This window comes from Thalia democratica, chromosome 9 (genome assembly GCF_965202585.1).
Source record: "Thalia democratica chromosome 9, ktThaDemo2.hap1.1, whole genome shotgun sequence".
NCBI lineage: Eukaryota > Metazoa > Chordata > Thaliacea > Salpida > Salpidae > Thalia > Thalia democratica.
Genome location: NC_139173.1, coordinates 33,535,621 through 33,549,524, shown reverse-complemented (window position 1 = coordinate 33,549,524; position 13,904 = coordinate 33,535,621).

Sequence of the window (13,904 nt, the reverse complement as noted above, 5' to 3'; positions counted from 1 at the left end):
CAAAAACGTGTATTTTTAAAAACCTGGAGGAAATTTGGAAAACCTGGAAAAAATTTTAAAAACAAGTGGCAGCCTTGTACATGTTAGTATCTGTTCTGATAAGTAATTTAAATAGTTCAAAACTCAAGTAAGTATTTAAAGTATGATGTAATGAGCTAATTAAACCACCATAATAAGTAATAAACCACTAAATTTAATGTTTTCAGCAGTATACTTACTTTTGCAACCTATTAAAAGTTAAAGTTTTTGAAATTTCACAGTAAATATGATATTCTTTTTTCTAAATAGAGGTTTATAACTATAAAACTCTAATTTTAAAAGAAGACAAACATGTTTTCAGAGTTCATAAGACTAAATCATCTGTATCAGTTTTTTTGGCAAAATTTGAAAAATGTCACTTCATATTAATTTTATAAGTTGTTTAGAGAAATTAAAAAAAAAGTTTCATTAGATTACCAGTTTGTGAATATTTTTCTTTATAAATGTTGTTAAGTTTTGTAGCCTTATTTTTATTAAAATTAAGAAAATATTAGCTAATGTCAGGATTTGTTATAACAAGTGCAAATAATTTCTGAATTAAAAAAAATAGTTTCATTTATTTTGAATAAACAGGGTTGCAAAAAATCTGGAATTCTTGTAAAACCTGGAACTTGACAATTTAGGCTAAAAATTTTGAATTTTTAACAGTTTAACATGTTCATTAGTAAAATTTTAATTTTACACAAAAAATCTGTCATAAAGATAATCATTTTTTGTCATCATCAAAAGTATTTTTTATCAAAAAACAAGTTTAACGTAGCTTTACAGTATTTTTTCTATGTTTTTGTACTATTTAACACAGTTTCTTACCTTTAACTTAACTTTGAAATAAAAATAGACTCAAAAATGTTTACTTTTGTAACCTGAAGGAAATTTTAAAAACCTGGAGAAAATTTGCCAAAAACATTTGGCAACCCTGAATAGGTTATCGCATTACATCAAATAGCTGTGTTCCAATTCCACAAGTTAAATTATTTTTTGGTCAACTTAAAATTAAAAAGATATTTTTTAAAGGTCTTCAATTGTATGTATACAATATTTCACAACTAAAAGTATATGTGCTGTTACTTTGCCAAAAATTTTTATGACTACATTTAAACTGCCTTATGAAAAGAAGTGTGTAAGTAGACTAAACAGAAATCAATGTAGAATTCAATTAAGCCTTTGATTATAAACTTTTTGTAATTAACATTTTCTAAGAGAAGTCTTCAATACAAACTTATATTGATTGGTTTTAGAACCAAAAAAATAAATAGCACTTTTAATTTAATACCATTATCAGCTAATCACAATAATATATTTTCTTAGGTTTTAGTAATTATATTAAATATTTATGTTCATTAAGGCCATAGGTAGAAGGGAATATATCACTTTTTTTTACAATTTGATCTTACGTTGTAGAGTTTTAAATGTAAGCTACAAGTTCCATTTCACATATATTTAAAGTTCAAAATAGTTTTTGAAATATAGCTTGTTAAATTCAAAGAGTACAGTACGTTCCTTGTGGGATGAGAAAACTAAAACAGCAAATAAATAGAGATTACTAAAAATTTATTTCCTATACGTTTTTTGAGATAAATACCTCAAATTTTCAGGAAATTTTTCTTGTAATATTTAGAAAAATTTTTTGTAACAAGTTTTGAAAATATAAAGAAATAAAAGTTTTATGATAAATATAACAAAAAAAACAGTTCTTTATTTTTTTTGTTACAACAGATTTTTCTAAATTTTGTACTTAGGGTCAAATTTGCACAAAGGGTGATTTTTTCACAGAAAATATCCAAAATAAATAAATAAAATAGTAATAATTAATTTGTAACCCAGGGTAAGGGTTAGAGGTAACAGTGATAGTAAAAATAAGAAACTAATAAGTAACAAAATATAAATAAAAACTGAAAAATTGATAAGAAAAAAAGAATGACTAAGGGTAAGGTTTATGGATAGCAGTGATTATTAAAAAAAATTAAAAGAATAAAAAATATAAATTATAAGAAAACTAAGTTACCAACCAATGGTAAGGGGTAATAATGATAGTAAAAATAAAAAATTTGCATATTTGACATTTAACCATTTTTAAGACTTGCATCCAAGTCCTTTTAACTAACTCAATAAAGTTTCAATATTTATTTAAGGGACTTGATTCAATTTTCTATCAAAAACAATATAAACAAGATGACCACGGACCAGACCATTTTACCAGTAAATCCCTAGAAAAACCTTGAATTTAAAACTTAAAAAAAGGGAACACCTGAGATTTCAAACTAATTTATATGTTAAATAATGAAATTTAGGTTATATAACAAACAACTATTCTATACAACAAAATGTGATATAATAAGGCCATAGGGAGGTACGCCCTGTTTTTTACAAGTTGATCTTATTTTGTAGAGTTTTGTCTTAGCTATCAAACATTTTTAACTGCCTAACAAAATTCAAAGTAACTTTTGAAGAAATATGAATCTATGAAATCAATAGGTTTTTTATGGAAGAAGCCAAAATGCAAAAAAAAAAAAAGACTATTTGACTAAAACAATGTATTCTCCTAAATTTTTACCAATCTTTGTCAGATTTTTGCATAAATCCATTTTTTATGTTTATATTTTTTTAAAGCACAACTTATTTCAGTTTTCAACATATTAATTTCTCACAAAAACTACTCTTTTTATTTTATCTTAAGTTTTATATTTTCACTAATTTTTAAATTCCAACATTCGAAGTCTTTTAAGTTATAGAAATGTTTTTGAAAGTTAATGTTATGTATCTAGCTAGCAGAAGAAGATAAATATTTAATGAATTTTTAAACAATTGAGAATTTGCTTAAAGCCTTCATGTAAAAGCCAAGGTTTTTTTTATATGTTAATTATATACTTCAGCCCCCCAATGACTGCCAAACTGAAAAAAGATAAATTTATAAATTATCTAAACTATAATAAGTTCACTTTTAACTAAGTACTAGTGTTGGTACGTTTTAAAGTATCTTAGTACATACCTACTATTAATACTTCTATATCAAATTTGCAATTTTCAACAAATAATAATTATTTAAAAATACTGAAATCACAAATTTTAAGTTAGCAGCTTAATAGTCACATAGTTATTTTGTACTTTTTACTTAATAGTCACATAGTTATTTTGCTAACAAATATTTTAACAACAGCACTGCATAGGAGTGCAGAACAAGTGGATCTCCAGAAAGTTGGTACAACTGCTAGCAAGGAGATAACAACGTTGACAGCATTATCTACACTGGAGCTCCATGAAAAACATAAGAAGTTGTACACAGAGGTAGTTGTTCTCAGCTACATTTGACGATGAAGCTTGAGAGGGGTTCACATTAAATTAAACTATAATTTAATTTTTTTATTTTGATATGTATACAGCAAGAAGCTTCCCTAAATTTACAGTAATCTTCAAATTTATATTATAATTTATAAAAACAAATTATACAGTTATCTTCCTTTATTGTACCAACATATGTTTCTCTGTGTTAACAAATCAACACACTTCAACTGGGTTCTGTAAAAAATATTTACTGTAATGAAAGAATAGAAGCATAGAATAAAGTAGGTGTCTACATGTTTTCATTAAAATTAAATAGTTTCTACAGATTTTTGCAGGTTAATAGTTGTTAATAGGTAAAGTACTTAATATTAAATCCGACTGTTATAGAACTGTATAATATTTGTAATTATTAAGTCTAGATTAAATAAAGTAAACTAAAATACACAACAAATCATAATATAAACAAACCACTTACTATAATGGAAAGAATAACTGATTCAAATATATTTTACCGTTGCCAATGATTGAACAAAATACATCCAATAATCACATCACAATATATTTGAACATTAACACAGCTATTTAATTTGTATTGTAAAGTTAGTTAGTCTTTATGTTTGGGAAATGTATTAACTATTAATTACAAATATTATATAGTTTTATAACAGCCGGGTTTAATATTAAGTAGTTTACCTATTATTAACTATAAACCTTTAAAAATCTGTAGAAACTATTTTGTTTTTATTTTAATGAAAACATGCATACACCTACTTTATTCTATGCTTCTATTCTTTCATTACAATAATTATTTTTTTACAGAACCCAGTTGAAGTGTGTTGACTTGTTAACATATGTTGGTACATTAAAGGAAGATTAATGTATAATTTGTTTCTATTTATATTCCAGAGAACTTGTTTCACTAGAATCTTTTATTAGCAAACGATTAAATCTATATATTGAACAGTTATTATAATTTATACTAATAACTTGTATTACAAATTAGTCTCAAATAGTTATCTTAGATATAAGATGTTTAAAAATGAAAACAGTGACGTAGTTCAATGATAATAATGTAAATTGGTTTGTTATACTTAAATAATTAAATCATTCCTTTTTATTTTTGTTCTATAAAAATACTTAGCAACTATTAGTTATATCAATAATTTTTCATAAACTATTAATTAATTAGTATCTTAATACTGTTAAAGTTTAATATATTACTAAATAAAAACTTAAATGTATATAAATAATAGTATAGAAATATTCACCATTTCAATTATTTTTTAGAGGTTATGCAACTATTAATTATTTTAATATAATTATTAATATAATTAATTAAATTAATATAGAATAACTAAGTTAATTAAGTTTTTATTACCTACAGTAAAAACGCAATTAAGTAGTAATTTATCATTACATAGTGTTATAAAACAAAGAACATGTACTCATTCATTACCTTTATATGATATTTAATACTTAATGATAATTTTTTTTTTGTATTAATCTGATATATCTTATGGTTGCCTGAGTACTAAAATTATCTCTAATAAAATAAAACAAGCTCTTTTTTTAACAATCTTTATCGCTTTGATTGTCTTTACAAAAATTATGGTAGAACAAACCAATATATGTTATCATAAAATTTATTTTTTATCAAGATCAACTGCATTGTAATGACCTACATGAGAAATAAAATAACTTTTTACTTTAATATATTCCTTATGTCTTTTAGAAAAATCAAGCTTCAGTTTTTAAGTGATTCAAATATTTTACTGTAAGTCTTACTTTTTTTTGTTGTAATTTTATAGATTAGTATTACGTATTAAATGGTCATTATACTAATTATAAATAACTTATTTTACTAGTTACTAACAACCTATTGTAGTACTCCAAAGGAAAAAATAATAGTTGATAAACTTATCTATAAATATTTGTTGTAAGTTCTAAAATTATAATTACAAAGGTTACATTAGAAGTTAAAATATGTTTATCAAAAGCTCATAATAGTATCAAGTATACTTTATTTAGTTGTACACTAGTTTGTAAATTTTTATAAAAGTTACTAACTATATATATATATTTACTAAATGAAATAACTCTCACATATTGATTATTTGAATACATTTTAATTGCTTCTTGCTGTGTATATAACTTGTGTATTTAGCTTCGTATTAATGTTGTTTTTTTTTTTTTTGATTATTTGTTTATTCGCTTGTTGTGTTTTTATTTAGTTGAGTATTATTAATTATGGTCCCCACTTAAAATAGGCGCTAAATAGTTATAATGCAAGCCCTTAAAAAATATTTTTTTTTAAAACCTACTGATAGCTAAGTACATTTTTAAACTAAAGGCACAAATTTCAAATGAAGAAAAATTAATGTTTATAATACCTCTGCAAAAAGTCTAAAATATGTTGAAGGAGAAATTAAAATAGTTAAAGTCTGCCTCACAAAAATTTTAAGCTTTACAGGTTGTATGAATTTTATTCTAAGTTTGCAATTAAAAGTTGGTTACAATCGTATAAACGTTAAGTGCATAGGTTTTCCAACATTTTATTACAAATATTAACATTGGGTAATATTTTTAAAAGCTCGGATTATAACTGAAAATTATTATTTATCAGATATAACCAGTTTTGTAAAAAAAATCCGATACAGTCATATTGAATCAAAAAGATACAAAGCCTATTTTCTATCTGCTTTATTGTAAGCCATTGACCTTAATTTTTTATAAACTGTTTCTTGCATTAAAAAAATTGTTAACTTGATTACCGAAAAAAAAAATCATTATTTAAAATTCTTACAACAGGCTCGTTGATTATTAAGCGGTTGCTCAAATACCGTAAGAGAAGATAAGTTTTTAAATGTCTTGTTTTGCCTTGTCCTTTTTATGAATCCTATCTGACTCCATTTTGTTGCCTCATTACTCAAATATTATTTTATTATAAGCAACTGTTAGCTAAGATAAAATCCTTTATTAAGATCAAAATTTAAAAAAAGTGCTTATACTCTCAAAAGTTAATTGTGTTTACTGTACAAATCTGCATTTAATCATAAACAGTTATTATTTTGCATTAAAATATTGCAATAATGTTGATAAAATAACAAACAAAGCACAATAACACTTTTAAATTTATTTCCATCTCATTTGTAATCTGAAAATTTTTCAAATTGATAAAGGTAGAAATTCTTTAATTAGGCCTTCAAAATTGATACCTTGCTATGAAGAACAAAAACCAGCATAACTAACTTTACTCAGAAACTTAGTTCTATTTTTATTTGTTTTATCTCGTTTTCAACTAATTAGGTTATTATAGTGTTAGATATAGTTACTTAAGTTTAAAACCTCCGTCATTAACTAAAGCTCCTGGTATAAAACTAACTCACCGTGCAAAAGTGACCTACTTGGTTTTCTCAGACACAAGTTTGGTTTCTTGCAACTTTGATTTTTCATACATTCCAGTGTTCCCAAATCTTCATTTATGTAAGACGTTTTTGAAACAGTATTTAAGCTTCAAAGAGTGGAACTGTTTCTATATGTAACTTTCATTATCAATATTAAAAGTTTAAACATATCCAAGTATTCATAAACAATAATAAGAATGTTTATGTGTTAAAGAAGGCCAAGTTATTGACCTTGTTATTAAAGCATTTTGAATATGCTCTCATTTCATTCTTATCACGTACAATGTATAATAAAAATCTGATAAGTTTATTATTGGCTTATATATTAATTTGTCCACTATTTAAATATAGCATGCTAATTATACATTTACTCTTCAGTATTTAGGCTACACATTGTGGACACCGCTTTAAAAACTGGGTAATGTACACACGTCTAAAATTTCAACTAAACAAAGTTGCTCCTTTAATTTTTACACAGAAAAGTACCAACTAAAATTGAATATGTAATGAGGTTCCTCTAATTTTCTACAAGAAATGAATAGCTATATATATAATATTTAATCCGTTTTACTGGAGCGAAATACCTTGCTTTTGTAAATTGTTTAATAAATAAAAATGCATACCCTAACTATTTATAAATTCATCAGTAGTTGATTGGTAAAGCAATATAACTTTTATTTTTTTGATTATCATGAAGTAAATCGTCTAAAAAGTAAACCAAATACCTTATAATAGGGGCCCGCCAAAGTCAATATTGCAAAATTTGAACATAACTTTATATAGTTTATTATTAAATCTGTAAAAAATTATTTAATAGTTGTTAAAAAACAAGGTGTTTGACATACTTACCTTTGTCAATTTTACATATAAACATCTGATTTGTCAAGGACTAAATTTCCCGGAACCGGTTAGTCGAAACGTGGTTTTTAATTTAAAGTTAAACAACCTATATAGATAGAAATTAATAGAAAGTAAGCGTTGTAGTTTTCTGAATTATAAGTATTGCAACCTGCGTAATGTGTTAGGTAAATGACTATTTAGTTATATACGTTGATAAGGTGTACGCTCGATTATCAGATATGAAGATTTTATAACTTACCAAAAGTACATCATCAGAAAAAGTTATCTAAATTTGTATCAATAACAAAGCACTAATTAAGCTAGAATCAAGCTATTATTTCAGGCAATATTTTAAATGGAGCAGTAAGATAAACAGCTCTTAATCTAGTACAAAATGTTCTCTAGTTAGTTAACGTGATGGTGAATTTACAGCAGATTCTTCAGACCATTCATATTTCTCAATATCAGTCTCAACAGGGTGACAGAAACTATTTATTTTTTGTTTGAATACTGGGACTTCCGAGCAACAAAGATTTATAAAAGCTACACAAATTACTTGACCATTAGCGAACAGTTTTTCTTTCACAACAACTAGACTATGCACACTTTTACTATTTACCATAATAGGTAGAAGTGACCATTTTTCAACTTTTATATCAAAAGATTCTGTTTTAGATTCTCGCGCAAATCAAGCAGAAGTTGAAGTTTTTCGTCTAAGTAGAAGGCGAGTATTTTTATTAATCATTACAAAAATACGTAAATTACAAAAATACGTAAAAAATACTCCTAGGAGCTTCGAGCTCCTAGGAGTACATCAAAGCTTTCCATTCTATCAATTTATTTTACCTTCTCTTTATCCATTGTAACTACCGTATATACATAAGTTAAATTTGTTTTGGTTGCCTTCTTGTGTAGTAGCTACTTGTACAAATTTGAAAGATGTCTTTCTTATCATTTTCGCCTCGCAGTCCTGGACAAGACATAAAAGGTATCCAATTAGTGTTCAAACTGATAACCAAAAGATTTTTTGTGTTTCAGGTCTTTAATCGATTATTTTTCGTTCAATAAACAATATCCTTATCAGCTAAAACTTTTAAAATTTCATCAGCACACTCTTTTTCCTTAGTGAAAGAGGAAGTTTAAACTATATGAAAATTCAATAGAAATTCTAACACTAAATCAAATCAGACTGTTAATAACAATTTTTTTGCATATTTTTCTTTGCTGTTATATTCCATACAAGTATTTGCTGCATTAAGTATTTTAACTTCTAAGAGAATAATCGAATCAGAACTTTTATTTTTTTTGCAACAAGAGTAAAGCTTAGAAATTTTTAAATTTCGTTTAAAAACATCGTTCTATCATAGCTGACTCATTAACGCTATATAGTCTGCAAATTTTAGCTAAAATGTAAAAAACGATATACTTTTAACATTTATTTCGTCTTTGTTTAGCTCAAGCTTCTGTCCAAAATCCAAAGTTAATTCGTGCTCTTTGATCATCTTTATATTTGAAACTATAACAAACTTATCACGATAGTCGTTTGTAGATTTATGACTGCAAATTTTTTCGGTTGTAGATGTTTGATGAGCCTAATAAGGACGGAACCTTTCTTAGACTACCGGAGTAATAGTCTATTTTCAAAAAGATAGAAAAACTCTTGAAAATAGTAAATTATTTTAACCTAAAAATTATAACCTGATATTGTGCTATGATTTAAAACGACATTAAGGTATACCAACCATTTAAAATCGATTTTTACTAAAAAACAAAAAAGATGCAAATCATCAATAAAAATGCACATTATGATTAAAACACTAAATAAAAACTTTAGTTGTGATTTATGGGGGGAATGCCCCGGGGTGGTGGGCACATTAGTGTCCGTGCTAATTCGTGGGTAATATTTTCTAGGGAGTAACTTTGCTACAGTTAGACTAGATGGGGTTTATAGTTAGGGTCCATGTTAAGTAGAATTTGAAACTAAGTTAACTTAATAAATAGAGTCAATGCAAGATATGAATTTATTAAGCTTTAGATTTAAAAAACAAATACAAAGTTGGCAAGTTAGTCAATTATAAAAAATAGTTTAAATAAATATCAGTCCTAACAAGATTGTATAAACTTGCGAATAAATCAAATATTAAAAAACCTAGCAATGTAATAGTATAAGCCCCTAATAAAATTGTACAAATAGGCAGTTAAAAATGTTATTTTATTTTGAACTAACTGCTGAGTTGAAATTCAGCTGTTCAAAAGAAAATATAGAGTTTGTGTCCAAAGAAGTAACAAATCCAAGTCAAATAAGCTGTAAATGGACTAATACCAATATTCAAATCTAAATATCAAACTTTGTCCAAACAAGTAACAAATCAAATAAGCTGTAAATGGGCTGATACCAATATTCAAATCCAAACAACACAGAAGTTGCGGCAAGCCGGTGATAAAAATGTGTGTGTGTGTCTTGCATCATCAATCAATTTTTATGCATAGTTATAAGTGCTTTAGCAATTAGTAATGTGCTGATTATGATTAGCTACACAGCTAATAGCACCCTGATATTCATTACCCAACATTAGGGATGCGTTACCAATGCATTATGATAAAACCTTTTTAAATTTAAACTAAAGTTTTAACTAAAAGAAAAAAAATAACGACAATAAGCACTTTGTTATTGGTCGTCTTCTTGTTATTAATTAGATGACAGTCAAACATGTTGTCAAAAATATATTTAAATCATAATTATAAGCTGTTTTTATTACTGTTAAGTAATTAACACAAACGAGAACTTATAAATAAGATATAAATGTAAACAAGCTACTTATAACTGAAAAAGTACAAGGTTCCTTGGAAAAGCTAGCTTATCACTGAAACTACAACTAAAATTATGATTAAATACTTGATAAAGACAGTTCTACTTTAAAAAATCTAGTTAAGCTCTTAAAGATACTTATTGTCAAATATTATAACCTGCTGCTGCACAGTTATTTTTAACTATGTTCAAATATTTTCACAACTAGTGTATACAATTTAATATTGGTATTTTACAACTAAAGATATACTTATTAGTTATTTTAGTATTTATTTTTAGTTTGTGCTGGTTTTTATTGATAAAATTAGTAATGATACCTTTAGTTTTAAAACTACTTGAACGAATATCTGTATCACGTAATAGGCTACTAAATACAAACGATGACTGTTTGTTACTGAATAAATAACTATCAGTTTTTTGTGTTTAACAATTTTTTCTAAGTTTGAACCAAAAACTAGAACAACTCAATAAAAAATATTAAATAAAATAAATGTTTTCTTCATATACCCTACATACATTTCCATAAATTTAAATTTTTTTACGACTTTAAAGTAGTTAGTCACAAATGAGAACTACATAGTAAGATATAAACATACATAGTTAATTGAACGACAAAAAATACGCACAAAATATTTGGTCCTAGGACCTGGTGCACGAAAAAACCTTTCGGTTATCGAGTTGCACACCAGGGATGTAATTTATGTCTTATCCAGGACAAGGCTACATAAGAGGCTACTTAAAACTGTAAAGTTATATAGGATTTATTAAAGTATACATGTCATCACTGCAAAATTAATATTGATTAGAATTGCATATAAAACATTAATCTATCTAAAAAAAGGAAACTATTTATTATAAACTTTAGAACTATAACCTGATATTGTGGTATTATTCAAAACGACATTCAACTATTTTTTTACAGCTTAAAATTCAAAATTTATTTTGATTAATAAACATTCTTTACAATATAGTATGCCCATTTTGAAATTAAGAATAAACTAAATAAAAATTTTAGTTCTGATGATAAATCTCAACCAAATTCTGTCGATGACATTAGTAATAAAACCTTACATTGCAAGCAAACATCTCTATGACGTAATAGGCAGCTAAAGACAAAATATGACTGCTTGTGACTAAATAAATAACAATCAGTTATTTACATACAAGCAAGTCTTTCTTGGTTGCGTAGCTTAAACTAAGAATTAGACCTGAAATAGGTTGTTAGCGTTCAATAATAATTTGTATGCAATTAAGTTGCAACGTAAAAATATATTTCGAATATCTTCTATTTCATACTAAAGAGACTTGAACTGATGATAAAGAGTTTAATCTGGTAAAGATGAATTTTGTGATGAATGATCTATCCCACCCACACCGCCCTTAATGTCTCAATCTTATTTATAATTTTCTAACAAGCTTGCTTTTGTTGTGCATTTGTTAAAACGTCATGAAGTTTCAGTAAAAGTTGTTTAACAAAAGTTAGCATCGATGAAAAAAAATCCTATCAAGCATAGTATACTGAAATACTAAAAATACTGATCTATTCTGATAATCAGGATTGTCAGAACAGCAGCTTGACTAAGTTGAAATAAATGCTAATATTTGTACTATAGTGAGAAGGACCTGTTCGTTCTTGTTATGCTATGACGTCACAGAGAGATTTTTTTAGTAGTATTAAAAGTTACTAAAAATTTTATAAGTTTCTCAGAACAATACTTTGGTTTTCTTTGTTATATTGTTTTGTATTACTAGCTTAAGCTTGACACAACATTATTGTTTTTTGAACAAAAAGCTAAAACAGTTTGGTCTAACTGCTTGGTGTACGGAAAAACCTTTCGGTTATCGAGTCGTACACCAGGATACAGCTTAATGTCTTGTCCAGAACAAATAAAACAATAATAATAATAACATTAGCTTAAAATAACTCATTTTTGTTTAGTCGTATAGCTGAACTTCATTATTTTTCCTTGTTTATGCTTTCTATTTTATAACTCAAAAGAACGTCAAAAATTAAAATAATATTAATTAAAACTCTATGAAAACTAATCTTCAAAGCTGCTTCAAACAAAACAAAATTAGAAATGAAGCTATTACATATAGAGTCAGCAAAGACCTAACTTTTTTTAAACAAAATCACATTAAGTTAGGCTATAAGTCATAAAGTCAGTTTTGAATGTAAGCAACAAAGTAGTCAAATTTAAACTAATCGAAAAGCATTTTGCATTGTTTAGCTAAAAAAGCTAGTATTAATATAGTACTTTGAGAAGACTTCATTTGTGTTTGAATTTTGCTATAAAATACTAACTCTATACCTTGTGTGTATTGTATCAAGGAACTATTTTTTATCGTAGTAAATTTGTACTAGAGAATATAATAATATACATGGAACATACCATTTAACTATATGAGATAACTAAAAGATTAAAATTATAAGCTCAATGTTTTAACAACATAATAAATAAAATTTAATGTAAAGTAACCAAATTAGTAATGAAAAGTACAACTCATAAAACAAACGTATATAACGTTAACTTATTTCTATTATGTTTTTGATTTTTTAATAAATCCTTTTGTTAATTGTTTACTTTATTTAATATTCTATAAGTTCTTAACGAATTATACAACTTAAATTACTAACTTTGTTTTTTTCTTATATGATAAGTTATTCTGAGTAAACTATCATATTGTGTTTTTCTTCTTCTTATATGTTTTGTTTTTGTGAAATTAAAATTGTTAATGCTCAATAATACCATTTTTTCTGTTTTTTTATAACACAAAATAGATAAAGTAAATAGTTGGTGTACGTATCTCTATGACCGATAAGTCTTTCTGTACACCAGCCTAGAAGTCTGAAACATTATTATAAAAACTTATATAAGTTTTGGGCACTTTAGCATACTTAAGAGACTCATGAAACACATTGTGTAGTTTATTTAGATAAATATGGAGCAATCATATTTGCACTTAGCTTTATATTATGATTACTAGTAACATAAAAACGCATACTCTTGATATAATTCATATATTAATTATGATCTTTAGTTCTACTCTCTGATATCTCTTAAAAACGAAGTATTAATAACAAAAAACAAATATTATCATATTTTCATACATTCTATCTTTTACTTAATCATCAGCAATAGATGTTTTTATTCTTTTAAAAACTCCTTTTGGTTTATCCAAAAGTTAACAATACACATCAAAAGCGAAATTAGTTCTAGAATGAGAAGTTGAGTAATTCGTAGCAAAAAAACTGTTAATATATTTTTAAAACCTTTTACTCCTTTTTTTCAACTTTATTAATCTGTTAAAGATATATAACTTTTATTAAGCTTTTTATACCTTTGTAAATTAAATAAATATATTTTAAATACGCATGAAGTATTTGTATTTTGCAAATTTAAATATAAATTTAAATATATAAATGAATTAATGTTATCTTTGGTTATCCATGGTTTAGTTTTTAGCGTTTTTACTTATATTTTTATCAAAACATGAAAAAGTACAGAACTTTTAACATACTTTCATAC